Source organism: Apteryx mantelli, chromosome 1 (assembly GCF_036417845.1).
Source record: "Apteryx mantelli isolate bAptMan1 chromosome 1, bAptMan1.hap1, whole genome shotgun sequence".
NCBI classification, from domain to species: Eukaryota; Metazoa; Chordata; class Aves; order Apterygiformes; family Apterygidae; genus Apteryx; species Apteryx mantelli.
In genome coordinates, this window is record NC_089978.1 from 180,862,768 (window position 1) to 180,877,975 (window position 15,208).

General features: G+C 37.4%; 1 long non-coding RNA gene across 1 annotated transcript in view; it reads right to left on the reverse strand.

Annotated features, from left to right (window-relative positions):
* The window catches only part of LOC136991158 (uncharacterized), a 33,696-nt gene extending 19,425 nt beyond the window's left edge, over positions 1 to 14,271 (reverse strand). Inside the window, exons 1-2 of the long non-coding RNA XR_010883201.1 lie at positions 14,059 to 14,271; positions 13,385 to 13,571 (exon numbers count right to left, since the gene is read on the reverse strand). This is a non-coding gene — a long non-coding RNA (uncharacterized lncRNA). The remainder of the gene's footprint in view (positions 1 to 13,384; positions 13,572 to 14,058) is intronic.
* Between the last annotated feature and the right edge of the window lie 937 nt (positions 14,272 to 15,208).

Sequence of the window (15,208 nt, forward strand, 5' to 3'; positions counted from 1 at the left end):
CCTCCAAGACTATGATGTTTTTTAGAATGTAGAACGGATATAATTTTCCTCCTTTTTCTGTTTTATTAAGTGAAACTAAAAGTTGACGTGGGTTCAAAAAGTGTCCAGATAAGTTAATGCAAGAAAAACACATTGAGGGCAATTTATTACAAGGAACCTGTCTTTTGTTGAGCAGTAAGATAATTCTTGTCTGTGGATTGCTGGAAGCTAGGAGGCTACTCTAGATAAGTAACCTGTAGTTATAAGTTTCCTTAAGCATCCCCTTCCTCAGCTAGTATCAACGCATTGGACCTTTGATTTTTCTGATGTAAATATTTTTAATTTAATTTTTAATCTCTTTAGATGTAGGCTGAGACCAAGGAAAGTACTTGAGCATTAAGTTAACTTCAAGAACAAGAGAGTCCAATTTACTTTGCTGGGACTGTTCAAATAATTGAACACATGCTTATGTGCATTCTTGTATTTTTACGTTACCTATGTTGCAGCTATTGCAACAAAGGCAGTCCCACATTTTAAAACACTAACGCATTTACCTAGTCGCAATGTTAGGGGGGCAAACTTATAAAAAATAAATAAATAAATCCATGGTACTATTTCAGAAAATTGTGTATTGAATATTTTACTTAACTGAAATAATTAATAGATAATATTTATGTAGTTACTTAACAGATTTCAGATTGCAGCTGGCATCCTTTAAATATTACTTTCATTTAGCATAGAATATGGTAAACGATACAGTAAAATGTTTTAAAATCTAATCCCATTTGCTTAATGTTTATATATTATCTATAAAATATCATGTGGTATATGAATTTCAGCCAAGTTATTAACTAATACAGTATTACCAGGTATTAAAACTATTGTTTACTTCTTTCACACTTACAGTAAAAGGCTGCTAAACAATATGCAATATAGAACTGAGTTCTTTAACTCCTCAGGAAGATGAATGGTGGGGTTTTAAGACACACAGCATTGGCCTGACCCTATTCTCACTGAAATTGGCTGTAAAACTCCCATCAGTTCTGGATGTTACAAATTTACATGGATTCAAAGTTCAATTAGACAAATTCTGGGAAGGTAAATCCATTTGTGGGCTGTTAAACAGCACTTCTGTGTCTGCGGTAGTAAACTAAGGAGAGACAGAGTGTAAGTTTGAGTATCAGCATATTATAGTCTGCATTGTTGAATTGTCAGCTTGGTCCTTGGAACAGCTTAGGAGTGAGAAAACCAGCACTTCCCTAGTCAATGTATGGGCATAGTACAAGGGCTGACAGGGAGGAGAACCGAGGCCAATAGGCAGCTTGCACAGTGCCCTCATCTTCTGGAAGGAGAGAGTTCCGCTTTAAGGGCAAGTGCTGCCAGCTGGCATCAGGAGCAGAAAACAAGCACTGATGCAGCCAGAGATGCCACCCCTAACTCAGGCCATCTCTGAGCAGCAAATCCTGGAGTCTGGGAGTGTATTTGGGGAATATAATTCTTGCTCTTCTATCTTCTCTGTGCTCTTGGCTACTGTTGTCCTGGCAGCATACTGGGGCTAGGTAATTATTATGTGCAGCATTTCTTACAAATCCAATGGCAACATAGTTAGACAATGCTGCTTTCTGTGAAAAAGCCTCTCAATGTATGAATCTGTTCAGGGTAGAACAGATAAAAAGCCTGTACTCCTGAGATATCAGACACATTGCAGCCTCTACAGGAGTAATCCACAGTACTCAGAGTTGTACTGGTAGGAAGACCTCCAGTTTCATAAAAAATAAATTGAGGTGGACCAAAGGTCAAAGATAAAAAAAGACTATGCATGTCTGCATGTGCAGCATAGCTGGCCCTGTAGATATCTAGGCTGGAAATATACATTCTTGCAGCTTTTGCTATGCTTTCATTCAACTCTGAACTGAAGGCCATAGGTGTGAGATATTCTACCTCAGTTCTCCAAGTGCTCGACTGCTTCTAACACATGCAGGAAAATGGACTAAAGTAGTTCACACTAATATCACTGGTATCCATAAAACAGGCCTTCCCTGCCTCATTTGCTTGCCATATTGAGTTTGCTGGTCACTTAACAAACATCTATAGACCACAAACAAAGCAGAGATGCAAGATGTGGCAGTTGCCTTTTGTTCAGCCAAACTGAGTTTGGATCTCTTGAATCCTGGCTCCATATTCCAATTCTGGGCTGTTACTTGTCAAAAGAAAAGGGACGTCTTAAGAAGGTGCTCAAATCTGGGATTATAACTCTGATCTGAGCTAACACCAGGACTCTTCTTGCTTATCTTGAGGATCTAAGAGATGTGCTTCTCTTCCAAGCAGGTCATCCAGGCTCCTGGCATGCACAGATTGCAAGGCTGAGGCAGGGGATAAAAAAGTTCTTGCATATAGTTAGTCCTACATGACTTTCCCAATTTTTGTGTCATGAAGAATTAATTCTAGTTTTCCCTTACCACTCAACCCATCTTTATGGAAAAGTCATATTCCAGCACAAACAGTAAGTCAGATACTCTAAGCAAGACAATATTTTGCATCTATTTCCACACTGGAAATAATGGAAATGAGACTTTTTGCTCACACAAACTTTTTGGGGCATTCTTTAGCTTCTTGAATTAATAAAAGTATGTTATTAAAGTAACATGGAATGAACTAGCCCATTAGTCATTTTCAAAAGACATAATGAAAGTGATATTTTTTCATTACTTCTTTTCTTTCCAATAAAGAAAACAGATTGTTACATCATTTGGCACATATTCATTGTCTGTAACTTCTTAAATTGGATTATATTAATCTACATTGTTCAATTTGCACTACCCATGCACTGTGGAACTGAAACGCTTCTGAATATTGCAAACAAATTTTTGGTCTATGTTGCTGCTCTGTAACTGTTCAGTACAAGAGGTCAGGTATGGAAAGGCAGACATACAAATATATTTGCTAATACAAGGCTGACATCTCTTTCCTGTCATTTAAAGGGTTGTATTTTCATCAGTGATTTAGATGATTACTAAAGGCATGATTTTATTTGAAACATTTTTTACCATATGCACAGTATGTACTCATTGATTGCTGGTTATCATTTTTTCAGAATCCTGTGGAAAAATGTGTTTTCTGCTACTACCTTTGAATGTTTTATTGCATTTTTTTTTTTTGTATTATTCAGAGCTATGATCCTTGTGCTAAAGGAGAGTTCCCCATTGTCAGAATGAGATGTGTTATACACTCAGTTCTGTGTGACTTTTCAAATAATTTTTAAGGTCTCCATAACAATGTATTAATGCCACAAGGGCTCTGCCTGTCATCTTCTGCAATATTTGAAAATAAACACTGATTCAAAATGTTAGTTAATGGCTTGTGTGATAGAATCCTTTTAGGGAGAGGAATCTTCCACAGCTCTGCCTTAACCCTGTGTGAAATGAACATCTCAGACCTGATCCAGCAAAGCACTTGTGTAACTTTCAGTTTGCAATTAAACCTGTCGGAATTATTTATAAAGTAATTATATAAATGATAAACAATATAATGTAAATAATGTAACATAAATAATATAAAACATACAGTCATACATACTAATTGAAAAGAAATGGGTGCAAACATCTTCTAAAGTTATGATGCGAGTTACATGTTAACCAGCTTGTATGAGGGAGCCTAAGAAAATCTAGGTCAGCTAATGATTTCTGTACCTTTCCTCCATCAGAGAGAGTACATACAACAGCTTTGCTTTCCTCATCATTTTTGCAAACAGCTGTTTCTAGAGAACACATTAAAAAGTTCCCAATACTGTCAAAATGAATTTTTAATTTTTGGTGTGAATGCATTTGTGTGAATACTCTTCTGCAATATTCTCCCATATTTGCTCTACTCCTTCTACAGCAGTAGCATAAATACTATGAGCGTCACATTTTGAATAGGGATCAAAGATGCACAAAGGTAGCATTTAGCTCCAGTGGAAGGAGTTTCTTTCATCATAGTAGTTCTGTTTCAAGGACTGCACATTGACAATGAACAAGAGAGCCCTATAATCAGACATTCTTATTAGATTGCTCATCATGGAACAAATACATTGGTTAGAAAATCAAAAATCTGTATTTGTTTCGTAGGCTTGAAATCATTACAATTATCAAACTGATAGCTGTTTGTGTATTTCTTTAAGCCTGTTGAAGGTATCCAAGCAGAATACCATGAAATTGCATATTGTCCTTAATGAAATTTGGAGCCCTTTCACATCTGATGTAAATAATATGAAAAGTAAAGAACCTAATTAATTTGTTATTGATGTTTTCTTCACTTACTCTGAAGAGGTAAGCTAGAGGGAGAGGTAAGCTAGAGGGGGAGTTCATGTGTGGAAACTTGAGTAAAGTGGTGACTGTTATGGATAAAATTCAGAGCTGCTCAATTACAATAGACTGTTTACCAATTACTGTGAAAGGTAGAATTGGTTGAAAAATTGGCAGTGCCAATTAGTGAAAAATGATGATGGGGATAATAAGGTACTCCGAGGTCCAGTGTAGAGCTTAATGGTTTATCCTTTTTTGTGAAAAATTCTGAGACAGATTCTGCCTTCTGCCCTCTGAAACCATCTGTACACTGTATTGGATGTCAGAAACAACAATTCAGGTTCCTTATTTGTCTGACTTAGAGTGAGGATTTAATTTTGGAATCTTCTAAAAGTTAGATAGTATACCTATAGATATTCTTATTATACAGAGTAATTCTTTCACTCTTTGGTGTGATAACTATATAAAATTTCTTTATTTAATGAAATTAACATCATTATACTTTCATTCATTTTGGAACCTTTCAAATAAATAACGTAAATCATTCTAGAATTGCTGCAATATCTTAAATGTAAACCCAGTCATTTTCTCTGTTCTTAGCCTTACCTTTTGCCCTACAGATGTCGTGGAAGTAAAAGCTGAGTTGAGCAGATCTCCACTCCTATTATCAAGGGTTTGTATTATGTTTATAAATTTTCTTGCCTTCAGCTGGCTTATACAGACTGATCTCACACCCAAGCCCTGTATTTGGATATTGGCACGTTGATAGTATTAAGTATTCATTTCCGTAGTTCAAGTTAGTGGATTGTATGAGAGAGAAAGGAAAAAGTGATATTGACACACAGGAGCCTTATTGGTCCTTTAAAAAAAAACTTGGCATTTTTGGGGGGGTCAGGGGCTTTTTTTTGCTTTACTTATGAAATTTGTTTGAATTGAAGTTCAGCTCAAACACAACTTTGCTTAAACATGCATATACCTTTAAAAGTCTTCTAAAGTAGATGAGATTATTTAAATAAGGAGCATAGCACTAAAATGAATGAAATTTATAAGTCAGATATCTAATATTAAAATACATCTATTATCAGATGTATAGAGCCAGTTAAGAAAAGTTAGGATATCTTGATTTTGGATCTAATGTCAGGTCAGTCACTTTGATTATTCTGCATCTCATCCTCTTCAAGATTTCTTGAATGTTGTCATTTCTGTAAGTACTCTGCAGCTCTCAATATATACTTCAGAGGAGATATCACAAGGCAAATTGGCTGAAGGTTTAATACTGACTCTGTAATTGCCATATTTTATGTAGCTGTAAAAACAGAATCTCTCCTGTGCCTGTGATAGTTGCATTTAAAGTAGATAGGAGCAGAGACTGTCAGGTCCTCATCAAAATTTCTTCAACACTCTGGGGAGTAAGTTTCAGAGATCTGTTTTCAAGTCTATTTCTAGTCTAAATTAGAAATGTTTGCAAACCTCAGTGTTCAGCCAGCCCCCCCTAATAAAATTCCTTTTTTTAAAAAATAAAGCTGTGTTCCTGTCTGATTATCACATAGATTTACCTGCTAAATAAACAAAATAGAGATGGCCAACATAATTTGTAACCCATAGCATTTGCAATAACTACCACTCTCTGTCAACATCAGTGGAAAAGGGTACGATCAGTCTCATTGAAGAGCTGTATCAAGATTCCTAATGCCCATTAAAAGTCTCTTTCTTTTTAGTTAAGGGATCCTAAATGTAAGTGACTCAGTAAGCAGAGTCTCAGAAGATATAACTTGCTGTTAACCCATAACAGGCCACTGATGGAAATACAAAACATTTATATCATCTGAGGACCTGGAACAAATGTCAGTGATTCCCAATAGATATGAGACTGAACCTCCTCCCATTTACGCTGTTTGCTTGTTCCGACCTTCAGTTCCTCGCCCCATTCACAGACCTCACTTTAGCAGAAACAGATAGCTTGACAGGGTGCTTTAAGCATTTTACATATGGGTAAATATAAAGATTGTGATAAGACCACAAAAATCATTGTACACATAAATAGAGGGCGGAAAATATCTTTCTCCTAATTTATTCCCAAGGCCTTGCTAAATGAGACATGAAGCTCTATAGGATGTAGTCACCTTGCAAGTACTCCCATGAAAAAATGTCTCCTGTGAAAAATGCTAACAGAAATATATCCTTTTCTGTTTTTCTGGATTAGCACAAGGACTTTTGACTTATTGAAGATATTAAACTGGAGAGCTAGGAGACAGATAATTTTTTATACTTTAGCTTTTTTATAAATGAATTCCCTTCACGATTTAGGTGATTACAGTTTTAAAATGAAAATGTTTGATTTATTGCAAACATTGTACTGAAAAATGTAAAGACTGACTTGTTTGAGGGTTAAGGTTCATTTCAGAATTTTTTGAGGGAGCTACTTTCAACTATCTTTTTAAGTGCAAGATTGAAATCTCTCAGCATATTCTCACACCTCAGAGATTCTCATTAGAAGAAGTTATAGCAGTTGAATATAAGGTAGGAGATTTTGGACTTCTGTGTATTTCAGCATAAGCATTTTTACTAGAATTTCTCTTTTTCAAAAAATCTCAGTCTAATGTGGAAACTACTTGTTTTATGTGTGAAAAATGTGTCTGACTGCTTTTTCTCCAGTATAATAGACACCAGTAAAATTCTGTAGCCACTGCCCCACTACTTGCAATAACTGCAATATCCTCCTGTATTTTGAATGTCAAGTGATGCTCTAAATGAAAAATGCTGAGCTCTTAATATCTCCTTCTCTATTAGTGTATGAAGCATATTATTCCCTCTGCTACAAGACACTGTAGGAACTGCACTAATAAAGTATTGGTAAGTTCAGTTTTACTTCTGACTACTATGCCATACTTCTGGCAACCCAGATAAAAACTGTGAGAAGATATTTCCTCTCTATTCCTCCACTGAAGATTGAGTCCCATCTCTGTAAATGTCCATATGTACTTCTGTGGCAAGCAGAGAAAGGGAAATAATTGTACGTTACCACTGTATTACCTGAGATAAGAGGCCCCAATGGCAGCATGGCCATGAGCTAGCCTTTTTGTCAGGGGAAAGTGGATCTTTGCTGTTTGTCCTCCACATGGAGAACTGTCTCCCTACAGGACTTGTAGTGTGCATGAGAAAGAGGGCTGCACCCTCTTCTCTTTATACTGTTTAAAATCCCTCTCTAGGTAGTGTAATTTCATGAGAAATTCTGAGATTGACATGCAAAGTGAGAAAGACCATGTAAGCTTATGTTAGTAAATTGCTGACAAAAACTGGGGCAAGTCAGGACACTTTTACAGAATGAAGGCGACAATTGGAATGTAACATTTAGGTCACCAAGAGAATGAAAAAGAGATTTCACATCTCCTGAGAAGAAATGAAATTATTGTGTCCTGAATATGAAGGCTTATTCTGAGTGAAGATTTGTCAGTGGAAGGAAAAGACCATGAAAAGATGAAGAAAACATAAAGATTGATGTTGAAAAAGCATATAAAAGGAAAAAAAGAATAAAGCAAAGAACTATGTCTTTATCAAAATAAGGGAAATGCTGATCTTTAAATTTACAAGACACACAGCAAAGCAAAAGGACTATGAAACAGTTGGTGTATGCTGTGTGATGATCTCTAGTCTAAGATCCTAGTATAATGATCAGGGTGACCGAAGGGAAGGAAGTTAGAGAAAAAAATGTATTCAAGTGAGTTCAAATCCTTCAGAGTTAACTTAGATACAGTCCTTTTTGAACTGAAAGGAATAAAGACAAAAGGATTTGACCCACTTTGAGCACATGAAACAGCTACATGTTATTCTGCCAGCATGGAACAGCCTTCATCAGAAATACACAAGTGGACAGAGAGGTATTAGTAGGATTTGTATGATGAGCAGGCACTAATGGGACTTTTACATAGAAATTCCTTAACTTGTGTGTTGAGCTACCTGCCTTGAATGACAAAATATTGTGGGCCATGTGCTCGGTTAGTGTAAGTTAGCATAGCTCAATAGAATTACTCTGAATTACACCAATGCTGCATCTGACCCTTAATGTTCAAAGAGGTGTTAACACAAAATGACTCATTTAAAACTTAAGGTTCTGAGAGCACTGGTAAACGGCTGAGCCCAACTTGCTGTCTTTTGTAACTTTCATCAGTTGTACTCCTTATATTATTTAATAAAAACCCAAATATCTCATATCTACTATGATGCAGTATTTTATAAGTGGTCAAATCTTGGAAGGAAGGTGGTTTCTTTAGACCACAGTACAATTCCTCAATCCAGATTATTGCTGCAAATGCAGATACCAGAGAAGTGTAATTTTATGATTCTTAAGCCCTGGTGTACTTGGTTTTCAACAAAGAAGCCTGCACTGTGGCATGGATAGCTTGATACATTCATCTGTTTATGTATCCAGCCCTGTCATGAGCAACAACCTGCACAACTAAAGAAAGAATCAAACAATTTTAATGCAAAAACCATTACAGAATAGGACAGACCTGATTCTGTGCCCTTCATATAGGCAAAACTTCTGTTGTTATCAGTGGTATGTGTCACCTATGTAAGGCTGGAAGGGTTATGGTCGTGCCCAGTCTGGTGACTTTTTACAAGTTTCATGTTAGTAGATGTCTTATAGAAAATTATATGGTATTGCACAACATGCTTCTGTTTCCTCTAACTTTTTCTCAATGATCCTTTCTGAAAGAGCAATGAGCTGGAAGCTATAGAAACTCCTGTTTTTTTCAAATCCAGGCCTCTAATAAAGCAGTCATTACACTATATATTAACTGACCTTCATTCTAATTCTAATGAGGCAAAGGTTTGGGTTTTTTTTCCCCCTGTTATTCCCACAGTAGGAACCATACTGTTTTGCTGGTTAGGCCTAAATTCCCAGCCAATTTACAAAGTTTTAGCTGTTGTCCTCCCTTGATGTTTTCTCCACTGATGCACTTATAAAAAGATACCATATTCCTTCTCAGCCTTCAGGCTAAAGAAGTCTAAGTACTTCAGTTGCCCTGTATTAGACAGATTCTTTATTCCTTTTGTATCTTATCACAGACCTTCTTGACTCTTTTTCTTCTCAAGAACGTCTTTCCTGGATATGAATGACTAGAAATGCATGCAATATTCCAGATGGAGCCTTACCAGTATGTACAATGGAACTAATTCTTTCCTACCTCCCACCCTTATCTGCCTCTTTCTTCACTACTCCTACCCTTCCTCAAACTGAACTCCTTCTTTTCTCGTCTTTGGCTGACAGCACAAAAATATGGCTGACATACTAAATACATTGTGCATACATATAAGACTTTTTCCTAACTCTGAGTCCAATGCTCTCCTCCCGTGGCAGCTGTGGTGGGGATTTTCTCCTTTCTTGGCAGTGATGATGCCAGAGAAGGAGAAGGGAGTAGACTAATAATACTGGGACTTGCCAGAATTTGCCTGAGGGCCCTAAGCCATACAATTAACACAGTTACTGCTCCACAGGGTAGATTTTCTGTACCTTCTTGTGTTTCAGGATGTGAAAGAGCTCTTCCCCCAGAAGCCATTCATCTGTAAGCCTTTTGCTCTTACTGCAGCAGCTAGGGGACAAATAGATAATGGCAGAGCTTCACTGCTTCCCCTTTCCTCAGTCAAAGGGCCTTTTTGCTGCATAGTCTCTCTGCTGCATGTTTGATATGATTAGCTTTGCTTTCAACAGTGAGTGCCAGATACACATGCCGTGATTGGTGAGACAGCTTTTCAAGCTGCCCCAGAGGCCTCTATTTAAGCTGTCCTACTCTGTACACACGTGCCAGACCTTTTCCAGGAGCTGCTACAAGAAGCTTGCGCTGGGGCACAGCAGCCCGTGTCCTCCCTCATGCCTTTGAACACTTTCAAGATTACATTTGACCTAAATGGTGATAACATATCTCTTTGGGGCCAGGCCTTCTACTGGTGTAAACCAGCATAGTCCCACTGCCTTTGGAGGAGCTCTGCTAAATGACACTGAAAATGGATCTGGTCCCTGGATTGTACTTGCTGAGATTTTGATTTGGGCAGAGCCCCAAAAGCAGATCTGTCACTGGTTTGCAGGATTTCTGTTTTACAGTTATGACACTAAGTCAGAAATCTTAATGTGCCAATTTAACTGAGGGGGCCTGAATACATAATTATTTCTAGGAGATGAGCATCATATCAAGTGCCAAGTGATAGTGTCCTCAGTGGGCATCTAAAACTTTTGTGCTCTATTTCCTTCACACCATTTTTTTTTTCCAATCCAACCCTTAATAAACAAACAAATCTGCAACCAACAGTCAGTATTTTTCAGTTCAATTACCCACCTTCAGCTACTGTTTTGACAGCACAGATTTAATCAGATATCTGTATTTAAAAACACAGTTTAGTTACAGCACAGAGCACAGGTCACTGTCACCTAAACATTATTCCCCTTTCACCACTGGAACCTTGTATTCAGCACCCAGTTTAGGATGCCAGTGAGAAGGATTTACTGTCTCATTTTAGTCCCCCCTACCTGCAGAACCTGCTGCATGTATAACCATCATTTCTGTTTTAAAGGTGCAACAACCAGCTTCTTTCCCACTAGATAATTCTCCTGAGTCACTTCCCCAACACATTTATGATTATGAATACTGAAATTCAGCTGAAAGCAAATCCTCAGCTAATGCAAAATCAGCATCACTTCATGGAACTGAATGAGCTACTGCTACAGAGCTGATGAGGGACCTGCAATGGGTTATGGCCTTCCATCCTCTCAAATGCTAGGATCAAGACCTGGAAACAAACAATGAATTCAAATTCAGACTCAAAACATTTAAACAGAGAATCATTTCCAGTACACTAAGGGCTTATTTACATAAGGTCCATATTGAAATGAGCTCAGGTGTGGACACTCAAAGCAAAATAGGAAGGTATTTTCCCATTTATCTCAAATATTAGAAAAGGGTGGAAATGGGTTTAATTAGATTAGGGAAAAACACTCCTATTCAGAAATAAAGATGTATACAGGTGGAGTTCATTCTGGATATATTTTGCTTCACATTCACACCTTGCTGGATTCCCAAGTAGTTGTCATGCCTAGCAAGATTGGATGTGTATGTATTCATAGCCAATCCCAATGGCTGCAAAGGTCAATAGATTGGAATAGTTCCTTCAAAAGAAGTAAGAAAACAAATTTAAAGATACATTCCCTGCCCCTTCCCCCTGCCCCCAAGCTCTTCTGCACAAGCATGGACCTTTGCTAGGCTTAACTCAAGATTTAGCTTCCAGAGATGATTAAAAAAATATTAGGGGAGAATCAGAGCGTTTACCCAAGAAGCCAGTGTGATGTCCTTCTTCCCCATAGGCAAGCTCTAAACGGTTACTGGGCACTGGGATACTGAATTACTAAGTGAAATATTAATGCTGTACCTACATGCATATCAAGTCTTGCGTAAATGGAACTTGCAAGAAGTTCTAGTTTATTTGTGGGAATGAGTCACTGAGATACTGTAATGGTTCCCTGCAAGTTAAGTAACATGGAATGATGGAGGAAAGAAGCCTTTTTTTTCCTATTGGTTTTTGCTCTGATGCCCAGTACAGTTGCTGAATTACTTGCTGTTTAAATTCTAGTCTGCACCAAAACACATTTTACCTTGCCTTTGGTATACCAAATAGAAGGTACTGTGAATGCTACTGTCATTATATATGTGTGGGTTGATATTTCATACATAAGGTTTGGAGCATTTATTTTCCAAAGTTTTTTTACTGTTTGTTACAGCATAAGTGCTGAGTCTCTTTTAATCTTTCCTTTTATAGCAATCCCTCCATCTTCATGATCATTATCTGTTGCACTTCTCTGAACTCGATCCAACTTGCCTACATTTTTCAGAAAATGAGGTGCCCAAAGCTCTCAGTGCAATACTCCAGGTTCAGTCTCACTATATAGGTAGGGTCTATTATCTCCCTGTTCCATGAGAGGCATAAATATCTCTGCTTTATGCAGCTCAAGGTTGAAATGGTCCTTTAGCTGCCATGTTACTTTGCAAATAAATCTGATGGGTAAGATAAAAAAAGAAAGTTTTAGGAGAAAAAAACAATAAAAAGCACTAGGTGCTGACACAACTAGCAGGTAATAATTACCATTCTGACATTAGAAGAAGGCTATCAGCTTTACCCCCTGCTATAACAAACATCCTGGTATTAGCTGATTTGACTAAATTAGATTTTCTGCCAGTGTTAGTGATCTTTGATTTAGTCACTCTGCAAATTATCTAAAAATCTTTATAAACCTTATAAGCACTGTTAATTCCCAAATAATCACAAATAACTAATATCTGTTAACAAGTTATTAAAAGGAATGATCACAGCAAAAATGTGTATAGAACATACGTGAATATTCCTCAGAACATTAAGCCAGATAACTTCAGAGAGAACATTTTATTGTAAGAACAAAGTTGTCCCAAAGTCATATGAACTCGTTAATTATTATCACAAAATTAAGGGTTTTAAAGAATCTACTGAAAAAAAATATTCTGAGAATATCACTAAATGCAAAAAGATCCAAACCCCTCAGCTGGGATTTGGGACCCCTTTTGCTAGCTGCTGCATGATCCCTGCCCCGCATAGTCTGCACTCCAGCAGTAAAGGCCTGCCGTGAACCACCAGTGGGTTTAAGGGGATAAGGATGGTCAGAATCAAGATTCTCTTGGTGTAATTTTATGTACCTATTTCAATGAAAAGGTTTGTAAATAAATGGAGTTACTGAATTTAGATAGCAAGTTTAGGTGCAAACATGCCAACTTTATGTTCCCCACCCTGCAAGGGACAAAATAAGCTCTTAAAACTAGCGCTTGAGTTGTCTCTGGAACCAATATGGAGGATTATATCCCTTGTTCTCTCCAAAGGTATCCACACAAAACTAGAACCTTGTGCCCTCTCCTAGGGAACAAATAAGGAATTTTAGACATTTCTGCCTACAGGTGCATGGCTGATTTGTTAGCAAGATGCCGCTTTGGTCACAACCGTAGAACCGACTTCTCTCTGATATCTTTAGGTGCCCAATTTGGGCCTAGTAACATGGGGGCTTGCCCACTAACCCAAGCAGCAAAATATCTGGCTTCTGGACTCACCTCCGCCTGAGACATCTGAATCCTTCAGTGTGCACACTGACTTCCAGCTCCATGGTTAATACACCAAAACATAGTGCAGCCGGGACTGTAAGCACTGAGGCCAAGGAGGAGGCTGCCAGGAAAAGGATCAAAGGGCTCCAGAGCTTGGCCCATGAAACGTGTGTGAGCATTTTCCATCTGACCATTACTGGAAGAAAAAGCAAAGCAGTTTGGGGAAAGGAGACCCAGATGTAGCAATAGTTCCTTACCATCAGCCTGCATCAGTTATAGGAGAGAATGAAGCTGCTTTGTTCTGATATGGTTTAAAATGAAATGATTTCACATGCAAGCCTGTACATAGATACCTCCAATGTCTATATTGAAGAAGTAGCAATAAACAGAAACATTGCAGAAGGGCCAAAAGGACTTCTGTAATGCTGAGCAGAGATACCAGGGGCAGAAGCACATTGATTTTATGTTGTATTTCTGCTTTTGGTCTCACAGGCTTTATGAGGAACTATAAAATGGAAGAACGAGTAATTAAAAAATAAGCCATATAAGGCTTGAGAAACGGTTGCTGTTTCTGCTGCCTGGTATCTCTGCACATTCATCAATATGCTAATTCACTTGGGCTTCCACTTTTTAGATGGACAATTCAGAAGTTATCCAAAAAGAAGCATAATAGAAAAAAATACCTGGTAAAGTCCAGTAAGCGCAGACAAGAACAGAACTCTCTCTCCCCGTTGTGGCAACTGACACAGCTAAAATGTAGTAGAAGAAAGAAATATGTTCCTGATAAATAAATTGGTGAAAATTATTTTCTACTAGAGCACAAGAAGGAAAAGCAGACTTTCGCCTTTCTGAATCACAGGTAATTCCCTGGAATGCTCCAGGGCTAACATGGCTCCTCTCTGCTCCTTATTCAGAGCAAAACTGTGTCGTTACTATCTTACCTTAAAAGACTTTTTAGTCCTGGAATGCAGACGGGTGGTGCAAAAAGTATGGGTAAGCCCTGAAGTGCTATAAGCATTCCCATTAGCATTTACTTACTGCAGAGAAGGGGAAAGGTGAATAAAGGGTTATGGTGAAAGGCTGCAGAACAGAAGACTTTCTGGTTATTGTTATTTTTTTATTTTAGTAAAGTTCCTGCTGCCTTGTCCTATCAACACTGAATTATCTGTCTTTCAAAGGAGCCACAGTGTCTGGTTTTGGGAAGCAGTGTAATTTATTGCCATATTTTGCAAGAGTGGCGGCGATAGAAAATGACTTTCACATCTCAGAGGGGTTTTTGTTTAAAATTTTAAGTATGTTATTGCTCCAAGTACAGATTACAAGTTTTATCTAAAAAGTTATCATGAACAAAAATTTTCATAAGAGGGATTAGAAAAATAGGCACATTCTTGTTTTCATAATTTGAAAACATTCTGCTTTCATTAAGAGCTTCAGATATTAGAAGTTAACTCTTCAGGTGAAGCTATTCCAACAGAAAAGCAAACTTTTTTATTTGAAAATGTGATACTTCTGTAACTGAGATTTTTTTAATTCTTAATGGGAAATTCATCAGAATTGGTGATTTAATCTTTCTTATATCAGTTTTTTTAAATCACTTCCCTCTCTATAGATGATCAGTTAAAAAATTTCACAATCAGTTTTATCACTTTTAATGCTTTATCCACTTTTAAAAGTGCTCTTTGGCAACATCACTTTTAAAAGCTATGGGAAAACAAGTTTAATGTAAAATTTGCATATATAAATGCTTGCATGAAAATGTCAAAGCACATCACTCATCTTACTCCTATTACCACCAATCAGTGCAGCTGCATATGCAATTCAGCAGTCTAGAAA